The sequence below is a fragment of the Lipophrys pholis genome (genome assembly GCF_963383615.2).
Source record: "Lipophrys pholis genome assembly, chromosome: 8".
NCBI classification, from domain to species: Eukaryota; Metazoa; Chordata; class Actinopteri; order Blenniiformes; family Blenniidae; genus Lipophrys; species Lipophrys pholis.
This window is the reverse complement of record NC_137630.1, coordinates 6,702,010-6,715,863: the sequence shown is the minus strand read 5'-3', so window position 1 is coordinate 6,715,863 and position 13,854 is coordinate 6,702,010. Positions and strand designations below refer to the sequence as shown.

At 44.1% G+C, this 13,854-nt stretch overlaps 1 protein-coding gene across 1 annotated transcript in view; it reads right to left on the bottom strand.

Moving 5' to 3' along the window:
* arhgap4b (Rho GTPase activating protein 4b) overlaps window positions 1-10,156 on the bottom strand; it is a 44,754-nt gene extending 34,598 nt beyond the window's left edge. Inside the window, exon 1 of the mRNA XM_080469515.1 lies at window positions 10,021-10,156. The gene's annotated coding sequence lies outside the window, so the exon portion shown is untranslated. The remainder of the gene's footprint in view (window positions 1-10,020) is intronic.
* Between the last annotated feature and the right edge of the window lie 3,698 nt (window positions 10,157-13,854).

Genomic DNA, 13,854 nt, shown 5'->3' with positions numbered 1-13,854 from the left:
GCTTTCATTTCCTCTCCCGGAAGGCTGTCTGTGATCCAGACGTGTTTCTGCGGCGGCTTCATAGAAACGTGGCGAGCGAATGTGAAAGTCTGAGACGTTGAGAGAATCTCACAAATGAAGTGTGTAAGGGTTGCGAGACCTCCGCAGGACTCCGGAGGCCTTCGTCGGCGTGCGACCTTAATCTGCAGACAAAGCGAATGTAAATGATCTGAGAAAGAGGGAGAGGAGGAGGAGGGGGGATGGGGGGGGGTGGTTATGGGAGATTTAGCGAAAAGACCCATGAAAACGGGCGGCGAGAAGGAGGATGGGGGGGGAGCAGAGCTAAAAGGGCAGCCAGGACAGAAAGACGAAGGTTATAGGGGAGCAGTGTTTCATACTTAAAGTCAAGGTCGCTGGAAATAGGACTTCATGTGGCTTGAATATAAAGTAGATGGAAGACAAGAGAGGATGCATGTGGTGGAGTGTGATAAATGTTTACTGCTATCAGGGGGAATTTCTTTCTGTTTCTTCTCAGTTTTTTTTTTTTTTTGTTAAGCGCGAAGCAGAAGAAATACAAGTGGGATATTGTGTTAGATGTTATGGCTGATAATGGATGGGGATTTCCTGATATTGCTCAGGGCCAGCAACACTCTGTTGTGTTGACCCCGTTACTGCGCACGACTTTATCTTGGGTTAGGTTTTTTTGTTTTGTTTTTTTTCCTGAAAACTCCTCAAATATACAGCTGTGTTGACTACATCCCTGAACCGTGTGAGGCTGGAAGGAAGCCCAACGGCGGCGTACGATCAGTAAGGGATGAGAACATGGGTGTTGGCAGGATTCCCCCGCCCAGATGAGCTCACTTCCTGAGAGACCCACTTCTGGGGGACATTGGGAGGTTTTCAATGGCGTGCTCACGGCGTGCACAGGTGCTGAAGTAACGACTCCCGTGAAACGCCAGACAGGAGCGCGAGAGGATCTTATGCTAATCTGACTGTCCACACACACACACACACACACACACACACACACACACACACACACACACACACACACACACACACACACACACACACACACACACACACACGCCGCTCAGGTGGAGTCAGGTGTGACACTCGGCGGGCTGACAGGACGATTGGAGAGGCTCTCGAAGACACACACACACACACACACACACACACGCACTGGATGCAAGAAAATGGCGAGCCTGGTGCAATTTGTGCCGCAGGAGGCGTGAGTAAGATAAACAACAGTTGGTGAAACTGTTCGGCTAAACGGCTTTAAAAATATATGGCGGCAAAACAAAAAAGAAAACGCACTGATTCACACTGTCTCTGGCCCGCGGCCCATGATATGTTAGTGGAGGTGGAGCACAATGACGGGAGTGAGAAACAGACCGAATCTGTGCTGTGAAAACTGCCAGAATCAGACATCCACGGTCTCATGAGCGCGTATATACAGCCGAGGGAAGTGGTTTTATTACTGACATACCGGGGAAATAAAAGGCTGTATTTGGTCAGCAGAACATTTTTTTATTCATCCTAGTCAACAATACAACTTCATCCGTCCATCCATGTTCTCTATCTACTTTATCTAATTATTCCAGGAGAGCTGGCATTAACTTCTAGGCAATAGATGACCGGTTACTGTCACAAGGCCAAAGGCCCCTGCTTACTCCTTTCTGGAAGCCATAAGAACAAGAAGGAAGTTGGGCTGTGACGTCAGCCAGCTGGAGAGGTCATACTCCGAGGAGAAACTGTCGAACTCTCAGGCCACGCCCCCTCACGGCAGCCACGCGTCTGTGAAGCGGCGTTTAAACTTTTCAACTGCACAGCTTATTTCTCGACTCCAATGTTTTCAGAAATACATTTCGCTGAACTGTTTCATTAATAAAAGAGGAAGTTTGTGTCCGAGCCGCCATGTTGGCTCGGTTTCTAACCGCAGGTTTTAACTGCAGGAGCTGACAGTTTTCAAGTGATGCGTTCAGGGACATCACGTAAAGCCGCCCTCCGGCATGTTAATGAGCTGTGGGGCTTATACAGTAGCGAGGTTACATGCTAAACAGGATTAAAATACGACTGATCGTCATATGGAACACACATGCGCAGCACACGTCAGTGCCAATCCAAATTTCTTCGGCCAAAAGGAGTTGGCCGAAGAAAATTAGGTCATTTTGTTTGGCAGTACCCCGGAGTGCCGAACTTTCTTCTTGTTCTTAGAGAGTATGAATCAGCCTTTAGGCCCTCAGTGACAACACCGTGACCGTTAAAGAAAAGCATTTACACTGCAGCAGAAGACAAATGATGTAGTTAGTTAGCCGGGCCACGAGGGAGCGCTGTTGCTTCTTTTTGTAATGAAATCAAACACACGTGTGCAGACAACAATAAATGTTATCAAAATGGAGAGTCCCCGACATTCGTATGGATAGAAGACGAATCGGATGCTATTCGGGGTGAATCTCAACTATAAAACTACCAACATGGACAATAAAACCTGAACACGGACTGGGAGTCAGGCCACTCCGGAGGCCTCCGTGTTTGTAGAAGGAACTATTTAGATTCACTCAAACCATCACAGCCAACCACAGAGGCTTTGAAGTGTGGACAGCTTGCGTCGCGAATGTGCTCCGAGACGGTGGCGTCGCGGGAAAATACGTAAACATCCTCAGTGTTTTCGTTCAAGAGAATGCTCAGGCCTGAGTTATACGGTCTTTAAAACGTTCAAACTTTCCAAAGAAACTCTGTAAAAGAACATGAACGACGGCGCCTTTCAGCAGAGGAGACCGTCTAGTGCAAGCTGGGTGACTCATATCACAACCCAGAGAGGGAGTAACACAATCTGAACTCAAGTTGTTAGCCGAAACGCACAAGTGTAAACAGTCATCGCTCGTCACCCGCTCAATATAACCACTTCCCTATTATAGATACGCGTACTGAAAATGCCAGTGACCAGAGCGACCTGGAGGTTCTGGAGTCAAAACTCGGGGCCTGTTAAAATGACAAGGGTAAAACCTCCTTTGGCTGTTCAACGGAAATGTGACCATCTTTTTTTTTTTTTTTTTTTTAAAGTTTTTTAAATGTTTGTCTGAACTGTGAAAATTGAACTTTTTCTGATAGTCGGAGTGTACCACATGTGCCCTGTGGTTGTAACCAAAAATGTTTCTACATATTTGGGAGTAGGTCGACAAAAACATCAGTGGGGGGCTCCAGACTCATTTTTGAATTCTCTAACAAAGTGTGCGTACCGTAAACTACACCATCTTCTGCATATGTGGAGACATTTCTTACACATAATGGAGACTTCGTAAGCTTCTAAGACAAACAAAGACAGATAAAAGGAGGTAGACAGTTTACATTGTACTGTTTTCTGTGTGCCTGCACATGTGGTTACATCAATATAAAAAAAAAAACACCGCCAACTAGTGGCCCGGCATGCAAACTGCTGTTTTCACAGATTCTTTGTACGGCGATAATTATTTTAAAAAAGTTTTCTGAGGCAAAAGTGGAAAAGCAACACGGTCTCCAGCAGATTATTCTCGTGTCAACAGAGCCTCGGGCTTCTAAGAAACTTCCTGTGACATCAAAGGTTTTCTTAAATTTGCTCTGAAGGTCAGTTTTGGACAAATCTGCCTTTGTTTGAACTCTGCACTGCTTGCAGCTGATCGTGCTGAGTTATTAAAAAAAAAAATTATCTTCTTTGAATCTTTTCTGAATTGTGACTCTGGGGCGCCCACAACCTTTCCTTAGAAGTCCTTAGAAACCACTCACTGGTTAACCCTTTGAATCCTCAATTATTAAAAAATAATGCATGTTTTTTAATAAACTGTATGTTGTAAGTTCAAGAAATATGTCATTCTTACAAGGAGGAGCTGCTTTTACTGGACAAGAGTTGGTCTTAGAGTAAAAATGGAACGTGGGAAAGGTGTGTAGAAGTTCCTATTGACTCAAGTAAGTAAATCTAACATCAAGAGATATAACACAGATTGAATGACAGCATCTATACGAGTCATAGCGATAAATCCACAGTAAATTTGGCACCTTTACGTCTAAAGTTACACTTTTAAGTCTCACATAAACTTCCAACTTTTCAATGTTTTCATGGCTCTTTGACTACATGCTTTCTACATCCTATGGCTTACATGTACCTCCATTTTCTGTAACTTGTAAATATGTCTCTGTGTCTAAATTAAGGAATGCCATATATACCCTGAACACAGCTTTGTTCACAGCATTAAGAAATCCGAGTACACACAGAAAATTAAAAGTAACTCAAAAATGACTTTTCCAGCACTTGTTCCTAAATCAACAACTTTCTATGCCGTGACTAGTAACTTGTATTCTAGTACTAAATGTGAGTACTTTGCACAACACAGTGGGTTCGAGTAGCTCCGCGCAAGCTGCAGCCTCAGGTTTCATTCAGATAAGCTATGCAGAGTAGTCAAAATCCAAATTCATCTCATGGCTACGGTGTTTCTCATCACGGGCATCCCTCCAATTGTGCCGACTTGTGCGGCAGCAGCCGTGGCAAACAGGAAACCGCATCACATCGCCGTACAATTCAGCTTTTTACCCCCTCGCAACCATCTGTGGAGGATTCGCTCCGTACCTGCAAATCTCAGCAGAAGTTTAGAGCAGCCGCCTAAAGCCTGGCTGGCATCGCAGCCGACACACACACACACACACACACACACACACACACACACACACACACACACACACACACACACACACACACACACACACACACACACACACACACACACACACACACACACACACACACACACACACACACACACTGAAAGGTGGCTCGTCACGTAAAGGAAAGCGAGGCCATTAGTGACTTGCCATTACAGTATATGTACTGAAGAGTGTTTTATTAGTACTTGGCAGCAGCACAGTAAATGCACTATACACGCAGCGTACCTTTTGGACTCTGGCGCGGCAGCTAATTGCTAAAGGAATTTAGCATCAGACGAGGCTGCAGAATAGAAGCCAAAGGAGCCTTACCAGATTGAATGTGGAGGATTCTTTTACAGGTAATGTTTGCAGAACACATACCTGAATGTCTCAGCGTTGGGCTGAATAAAGTGAAGTGAAACAGTCGGACAGTGTGAGAGGGAGGCTCTCGGTTTCTCTGCTCATACTGGATCCTTCATATGGTGGGTCTAGGTTTGGTTTGGTTCAAAACACTCTTCCTCTTTTCCAGGGTAGTATAGTTTATCCAGACATTTGAGTCCACAATTCGGAGCGCTATGAAGACGTTTTAAAAAGGTCAACTGAATGAATGAATTCTATGTTATTCTAGTTTATAATCACATTTCATTGAGAGAATCACCTATATAAGTTTAAACATGAACAACTTACATTTACCAGAAAGAAGAATATTTGTTATCAAATTAAATATTTTTGGAATTATTAAGATTTCACAAAATGTATGTTATATAAAAATCTATAACACAAAATGCAGGTTTTTTTAAGTGATTAAAAATTACCAAGCTATGATAATACCAATATATTAATAGTAATAGGCCCATGCCATTTTAGGTCATCAAAAAGAAGGCAAATAATTTTAATAAAATAAAAAAAGTATCAAAATTGTGTCTCAACGCCCAATCAGGAAGACAAAGGGTGACAAGGTATGGCCGTGGAGGAGTCCAGTGTCCACCTTGAACAAGTCCGATAGAAGCCCCATACAAAGACCGGATAGCCCACAGCAACGGTTCTGGTAATCCATATTCCCTGAGCACCTTCCACAAGACATCTTAGGGGACATGGTCGTAGGCCTTCTCCAAGTCTACAAAACACAAATAGTCTGGACTGGCAACCTCTGCTTGTCCTCGATAATGAAGAGCTGGTCAGGGGTTCCACATCCATGATGGAATATGAAGTGTTCCTCCTGTTTCTGAGGTTCAACTATCGGTCAGAGTCTTTTTTCCAGTATCTCCACATAGACTGTCCCCAGGATGCTGAGAAGTGTGATACCCCAATAATTGACAAGCAATCTCGAGCCCCCGTGTTTGAAGACGGGGGCCACCCCCCGAGTCTGCCAGTCCAAAGGTACTGTTCACAAGGTTGATGCGACACTGTAGAGTCGTATCAACGAGGACAGCCCAGCAATATCCAGGGCCTTGAGCAACTCTGGGCACGTTGCATCGACTCCTGGGGCCTTGCCACCAAGGAATATTTCGACCACCCTGGTGACCTCCATAAGGGAAATGAACGAGGACGCCTCAGAAGCCTCAAGCCCCACCTCTTCAGGTTCAGGAGATCCTCAAAGTGTTCCTTCTCCCGCTGGAGGATCTCCTCATTCGAGGTCAAACGATGCCCGCTCTTGCTGAGCACAGATTGAGAAAAACCCCTCCGACCCTTTCTTAGCCCCCGGATGGTGCCCCTGAACTGAGACCTCCATGGCCTCTCCAAACTCCTCCTACGTCATAGATTTTACTTCCTCAGCCACAACAAACTGCGGCCCCTTTAGCCCGCCGATGCCCGTCTGCTGAGTCCATAGTCCCCAGAGAAAGCCAGGTCGTAAAAACCTTCTTTTTCAGCTTGACGACTTCCCAGATTCCTTCCTTTGGTTGCTGCCAAGAATTTCTCCAGAAAATAGATCAATAGATCAAAACATATTACACACATTTTTGCAACTTGTATATCAAATTAATAATACATTTTTTTATGTTATTATATTCAGATACAAATCATTTTTAAAAATATTGCTGTTAAATCAATTATTATGAAAAGGTGAATAAACAAAATTATGTAATCAAAGCTAATGTTAATATTATTTTCAAATTAAAAGAATGTAATGAAGCATAAACTATATTTTAATAAAACAAATATTTAAAGCCTTGAAACATCAGTATTTTAGTTAGATGATAGATAATATTAGTAATAGATTCAAAATACAAAAATAACCTAGACTTAATTATGAACTAACAATAAAATATGAAGATAATTCGAAATGAAAAAAAAATTACAAATGGCTAATAACTACCAGTAGTAATTAAAATGACAATAAGTACATTAAAAACATTTTATAAATAAAAAAAGATAATGCAAAAAATAATTTTTTATTAAAGCTAAATTGCAAATTCAATTTGGAGGGAAATTATTGGAATACAAAAATTGCATAAAACAATGAATATGTTTAAATAAAAAAAGATAAGGCAGAGATCAAGAATAAAACAAAAAACTGATACTACTACAAGAATTTGATGTACAATTCAATATTTTATGATGAAAATGACATCAATTAGTGTATATATATTTAATATTTTGTGTGTGTTGGTTGATGCGTCCATGTAAACACTGAACATGTATGAAACTGAAGTGAACTGCTTGATTTCCTGTAATGTTACTCAAACAACAGCCACAGCTTACAGACAAACCGCCACACAAGGGAACTGCATTGCCTTGTGCACCTTTGTTGATGTGCAAGTTGAGCTGATGTTCATCAAATACATCACAGTCGCAAGCTTCCTGTCGGCAGGAAGACGCTTCAATGTTTCTCACATTTGTGTATTGAAAGAAAGATGGCGGTACCTCAAGCTTAATCGCACTAGCACTGTATAAGACAAAAAGTTGTCTCGTAAGCCCCTCGAGTTTCATGACTACACTCCAAATAACTGTAAATGGTCAACCGACAGTAAACTGTAAGTCCAAAGTCATCTTTCACAATCGCTGTGCTTCATGAGATTCAGGCCCTGTTTACACGACAACGTTTCACGTGACAACACCTAATCCGCTAAAAAAAAGGAGTGCGTTTACACTGCAGCAGCGGACACAGAGACAACGATGTAGTTAGTATGCCGGGCCACTGGAGGGCGCTGTTGCTTGATTTTGTAATGAAACTACACAGACGTGTGTGCAGAGAACGAAACACTATAAACGTGAAGACAATGGAGAGAACCCGACATCCGCATGGACTGATGATGCATCGGATGCTATCAGGGAGAGTCTCAACTATTAAACTACTGATCTGGACGATAAAACTAGAATATAGACCGCGAGTCGTACCACTACGCGGCCGCCATGTTTGTTTACAACTGAATGAGCAGGAGGGAGGGAGAGATGTGCAGTAACAGGCTCTGTAGCCTCCATCAGTCTCCGCAGGAGGGATTTGCCCCGTGAAAGAATCTTTCCACCTTGGGAGCCGGATTAAAAACTTCGCGGATACAGTGCATCCGCAAACTGGTGCCGTGTAAACGGACCCCCCAAAAGTGAAGAAAGTTTTGCGGATACACTCGAATTCGTTGTCGTGTAAACGGGGCCTCAATGGGACCTCCTGTCAAGTTCAACTAAAAATCAAGAAAAGATCTTTGGTAGAAATGAGCATCGGCTTGCATGAATAATTCACCATGTTTAACACTACAACATGGAATATTTCTGATCTGAACTCTTGCAGTTTTCTTTGCAATAGTGATGAAGATTTTTAAGTTGACAAGCATCGTAATACCACACTGTACCACATGATGGTGTAATGAGTTCCTCTACCACTTTCTCTACCTTTTGTACGAGAACAGAAGAAGCGGAAGCGGCAGGAGAATAACCTGATCTTTGACAAGCGCTGAACGTAGCAACACCCAACGGACAACTGCTGAAACCAAGAGGAACTGTGACTCACTGCTGCCACCCAGAGGACAAGTGTGGAATGACTTCAATCGTTTAAACTGTACCCTTAAACAACACAATTTGAAATACTACCTGAAAACAATTTACAGAATCAGCCAAAGTTAATCATATCTTGCAGCAGAGGTTTGACGGCTGAAAACAATACTTGCAACATAATTTTGCAGTTTTTCGATTTTTTGCTTTAATATATTTTCCTGTCCATTTATTTGTCGGTTGTGGCTTAGTTAGTAGAGCGGATTGTCTTTCAGTTCTAAGGCTGCAGGTTCGATCCCACGTTTGACATTGAGTGGGCGGGACCTACGGTAGGTTTGAATCCCAGCAAGGAGGACATCCAGCTCAAAAACACGTCACGTCTACGGTGCAAAGTGCAAAGACTTGCTGTGGTGGGAACTGTAAAATACAACTAAATGGAGGCATAGTTGATGCTGTTATTTTCTTGGAAGTCGAAGCAAATGACGTCTTGGCATGTTGACGTTTGAGACCCCTGAACCGGATCATCGCAGTAACGCAAACTTTAAACAAACAAAGTGAATTCTGTTTGATTTCAAAATCAAAGTTGTTCCCACTGCTTTCATACACACTCAATCCCTTCCTGCAAAAAATATGTACAGTTACCATATGTGCAGTTATCACTACAAGAGTAGTGTGATTCTCAGATGGATACATCTCTACTGCATTCATATGTGCTTTTGACAACAAGATGGGGGGGGGGGGTTCTTTTTTCTTTGCCAAGGCTGCTCAGTCACATTACCATCACAATCTATGATGTTGCACGGTATAAAAAAAAAAGAGCGCAACAAAGGCAACGCTACTTTGCAGACGAGAGGCTTGTTTATCAGAGGCGCTTTAACAACATAATGTGAATTAGCTGTCAGTACAAGTGTAGATGGGGGGGGGGGGGATTAAGGTTTACACAGCTCTAACAGCACTGGACTGTTGAGTTATATTTATCATGGCTGTAAATCAACCCCCCCATATGGTCAAGGCAGTGTAGCAGGGCTCTACACACACACACACACACACACACACACACACACACACACACACACACACACACACACACACACACACACACACACACACACACACACACACACACACACGCAGGCACGCACACCAGCGTAATTACACAAGCATGTAAACCCACACACACACACAGACACAGCATCAGCAGTGAAAATGGTGCACACGTATTACATAATTCAAACACTCCATTTGTCCACTTACAGAACGCCAAGTGAGACAGTGTCCATTTATATATATGAAAAGCAAACAAACAGCAAACTATATATAAACACACACACACACAGACACACACTCACACTCACACACACTGTCATGCACACCAGACACACACACATGCACAGGTTGTTGTTGTTCTACGAGCAGCATGACAGGCGTACATACCTCACTTTGTGGTCCTCCTCTGTCTCTTTCTGTCTGTTCCTCAGCTTTTCATCCTGTTACAAACACACACACACACACACTCACACATACATACACACACACATGCATACACACACACAGTGAGCAGTGTGCGTTTGAATCTGACAGATTCTCTCAGCTCAGTACTCTCCTCCCTCTCTCTCTCATTTCTGAGGGACACACACTCAAAACACAGCCCTCCCCTTCCTCCTTCCTTTCTTTCTTGCTTCCTCTCTTTCGCTCTCTCTCTCTCTCGCTCTCTCTCTCTCTAAGCCACGCCCCCTCAGCCTCCCCCTCTCCCCTCTCTCCCCTCTCCTCTGGGCGGCTATAAATACCGCTGCTTCTATGAATATACCGTCTTTCTCCCTCAGCATCCCTCTCGCGCAATCTCTCCATCCATCCATCCATCCATGCATGCATGCATCCAATCATGCATCCCCCCCCCTCCCTCCCCCTTCTCCTGCACTGCTCTCCCCCTCCATCCATCCCTCCATCCCCCTCCCTCCTTCGCGCTCTAAATGTTTTTCTGATGACCTTGTATTATTCGCCCGCGACCGCCGCCACCATCACATGACGGCCCTCGCACGCGCATCAGATCAGAGGGAGCGCGTCCGCCTGTAAACACACACGTGCACGTTGCAGCAGCGGCAGCATCCCGCCTCGCGCGCTTCCCGTCGCTTCATCGCGGAGCGACGGCAGTCGGCGACGGACAGCCGCTCACACTCGCACACACACACTGCACAGGGCAGAGCTCATCGCTGCGTGCGCGTGTGGCGAGCGCAGGGTGCGGAAATCGGGGCGGACACGCGCTCACCTCCCAGTTTATCAGGCGCACCTGTTCCACTACTCAGAGACAGTCAATCACATGACCAGTGGATGGCAGCGGGACACAATGGCCGTTTGTCAATTCCAAGTATGGACAAGTACACATAATGAGAAACGGCGTGAAACTGAAGGCCTTTCAGCAATTTCTTCCCATTTCAAAGCCATTTAGTAATATTTTACACAGAGCAGCAAATTACGAAGGTCACAGTAGTTTTCTCAACACAGTAGTAGTAGTAGTAGTAGTAGTAGTAGTAGTAGTATCCGGTCACACTTTCGGTCTTGATGCTCAATTCCAATTTTTTTGTTTTGCTGGATCTGATTTGTTTGCGTGATCATTCACATTACATTTTAAACGCAACCTCTATCAGACTGCCGTGTGAACGTGGTCGGAGCCCGGGCCCCCAGAGCGCAGAAGACACCGCTGACAGAAGTAAATATGGACGGCACGCTGGTCACAATTGTATGAATTAAACAAAGTTGAACGATAAGAGCGTTTGGCTCTCCAATTGGGGGATACCACCATATCTGGAAACACAGGTCAGCTTGTCGATCCATTTTTAAGTGGTTGTTAAATACAAGCCGACAAAATCTATACAACATGACGAGTGACAGAAGAAGGAGAATGAGGAACAGAGAGCACTCGTCAATGACGAGGCAGTTGCATGTAGAAAAATATTCAAATTGGTACCATATATAAGGTCGAGGCCTGGGTCTGGTGTGAAAAAATTGGAATTGCAGCATTCACACGGCCACAAAATAGCTCGGATATGAGTCACTTGTGAGCTGAAAATCTGAATTGGGTCTCATTTCCCTGCAGTGTGAACGAGGCGTCAGGCCACATCCACAAGAGCCAAAACAATCTTTTTTTCTCCCCGGTGTTATTAAAAAAAAACTCCGTGCGCATGTCACTGCGAACACGGCTCATAACAATGTAGTACATATGCCAGGCCTTCGGAGGGCACTGTAACTCACAAAAACACAGAAGAAGACATGGCGAACCTCCTTGTACTCGAGAATTCCAACATATCACCTCATTGAACTCAGCATCAGTCGCTTCTGCAGCACAACCTGGTCGTTTTCTTCTTCCTTGCTTTCTTTGCTCGTCCACACCTCAAGGCCGAGGCGGCATTTCCAATTTTCCTCCCTCTCGGATCCAAGTTTAAAAAACCAAAACATTTTGGGGCTTCTAAAGCGACCCTCCATGTGGATGATCGGCCAAAAACGATGCATTTACATGAAACGGCGTTCTCGTGAGGAGAGGCCCTGAATGACATCGCTACATCAAACACAAAATGTTTTCCCAGGCACATCGCATTTCTTGACAAACTGTGTCTTGGGGATGTCATCCATCTTTTTCCCCATTTCAACCCTCGCTGTGACTGTTTGTTGGAGCCATATTTGTTCTTGACGCCTTCATCAATATCTGTTTCTGGGTAGAAACTTCATATTTACGTCGAAAACATCGCAAACAAGATGCAGAACACACGAGACAACGTTGGACAGATTTGAAAGGGGAAAAAATCTAAAGTTTATTGAAAAGGGGGATCCTTCAGCACCCAGTCAGCTACCGCTGAGAAGCTTCTCCACGGCGCAGGATGGGAGAGGACGGCGAGGACCGGGAGTCCGCAGGAAAACAGGAAAGGCTGCGAAAGCAGGGGGGACAGCCGAAGTTTAACGAAAATCCAAAGGTACAAAAACCAGTATTAATTAGTCGTGGCACAATGCGACAACTTGCGAGCTCTGGGATCATCACTCGGGGAAAACCTCTGAAGCGCGCTGGCACAAACGATTACCCTCGCAGGAGTACGGACTGGCGACGACCAACTGGCAGCTCCAGGCTTTTAAGGGTGGAGCCGCTGATGAGCCACAGGTGAAACGAGTTGTCCTCTCGCACGGCTGCGCCTGCTCTGCTGTCCAAATGCGAGGGGGAGGAAGGAACACTACACACAGAACAGAAACACCACACCCACCAAAACAAACAGAACACAAAACATCAAACTGCCACCCACCGAATCCTGACAAGTTTAGGAAGTAGAAAATGCAATCAGGGCTGCGCGGTGGTGCAGTGGTTAGTACTCTTGTGGGTTTCCTCGGGGTACTCTGGTTTCCTCCTACAGTTCCAAAACATGCATGTGAGGTTAACTGGTGTCTCTTAATTGTCCCTCGGTGTGAATGTGAGTGTTTATCCGTTTCTGTGTGTTTGCACTGTGGTGGACTGGTGACCTGTCCTGATGTATTAGCTCCAGTGCGTATGTATGTATGTATGTATGTATGTATGTATGTATGTATGTATGTATGTATGTATGTATGTATGTATGTGTGGGTGTGTGGGTGGGTGGGTGTAATCTAATAAAGATTACCTATCTTGAATATATTTTTATCAGTAAACCTTTATATATGGACACATGTATGTACTCTTGAATTGTAACATGTTAATAATGTAATAAGAATCAATAATGAAACAATTTATTCAAGTACTGTATTGGAAAAAAGTGATATAATATTGGCTTGATGACAGTTAAAATGGCATACATACATACATACATACATACATACATACATACATACATACATACATACATACATACATACATACATACATACATCTTGACAACAAAGATATTCTCACAAGATCCCGTTTGTTCACTCGATCCCGCCAGATGTCGATCTGTCGATGTCGATCAGTTTCACAACATTTCAGACTCTTCTCGTGGCTTGAATTCTCCTTCTTTGAGAAAGTCTGGCTTTATTTTGGGCTAAATCGGTCAAATGTTGATATTTTTGCTTGAGCTGCCGTGACGCCATCTTTAGTATACCAGAAACCCTTGTGGCAGGTTTCTGAAGAGGACGTCGGTTAGTGAAACATAAACACAGTTTCATCGCTACAAATTCCGGTTTGTTTGTAAATAATGACTTTGGTGTGATCGATGTGGGAAACTACGAGTTGGAAATTTGTGAAAATGAGTGTTGACGGTCTTGTTTTCATGTATT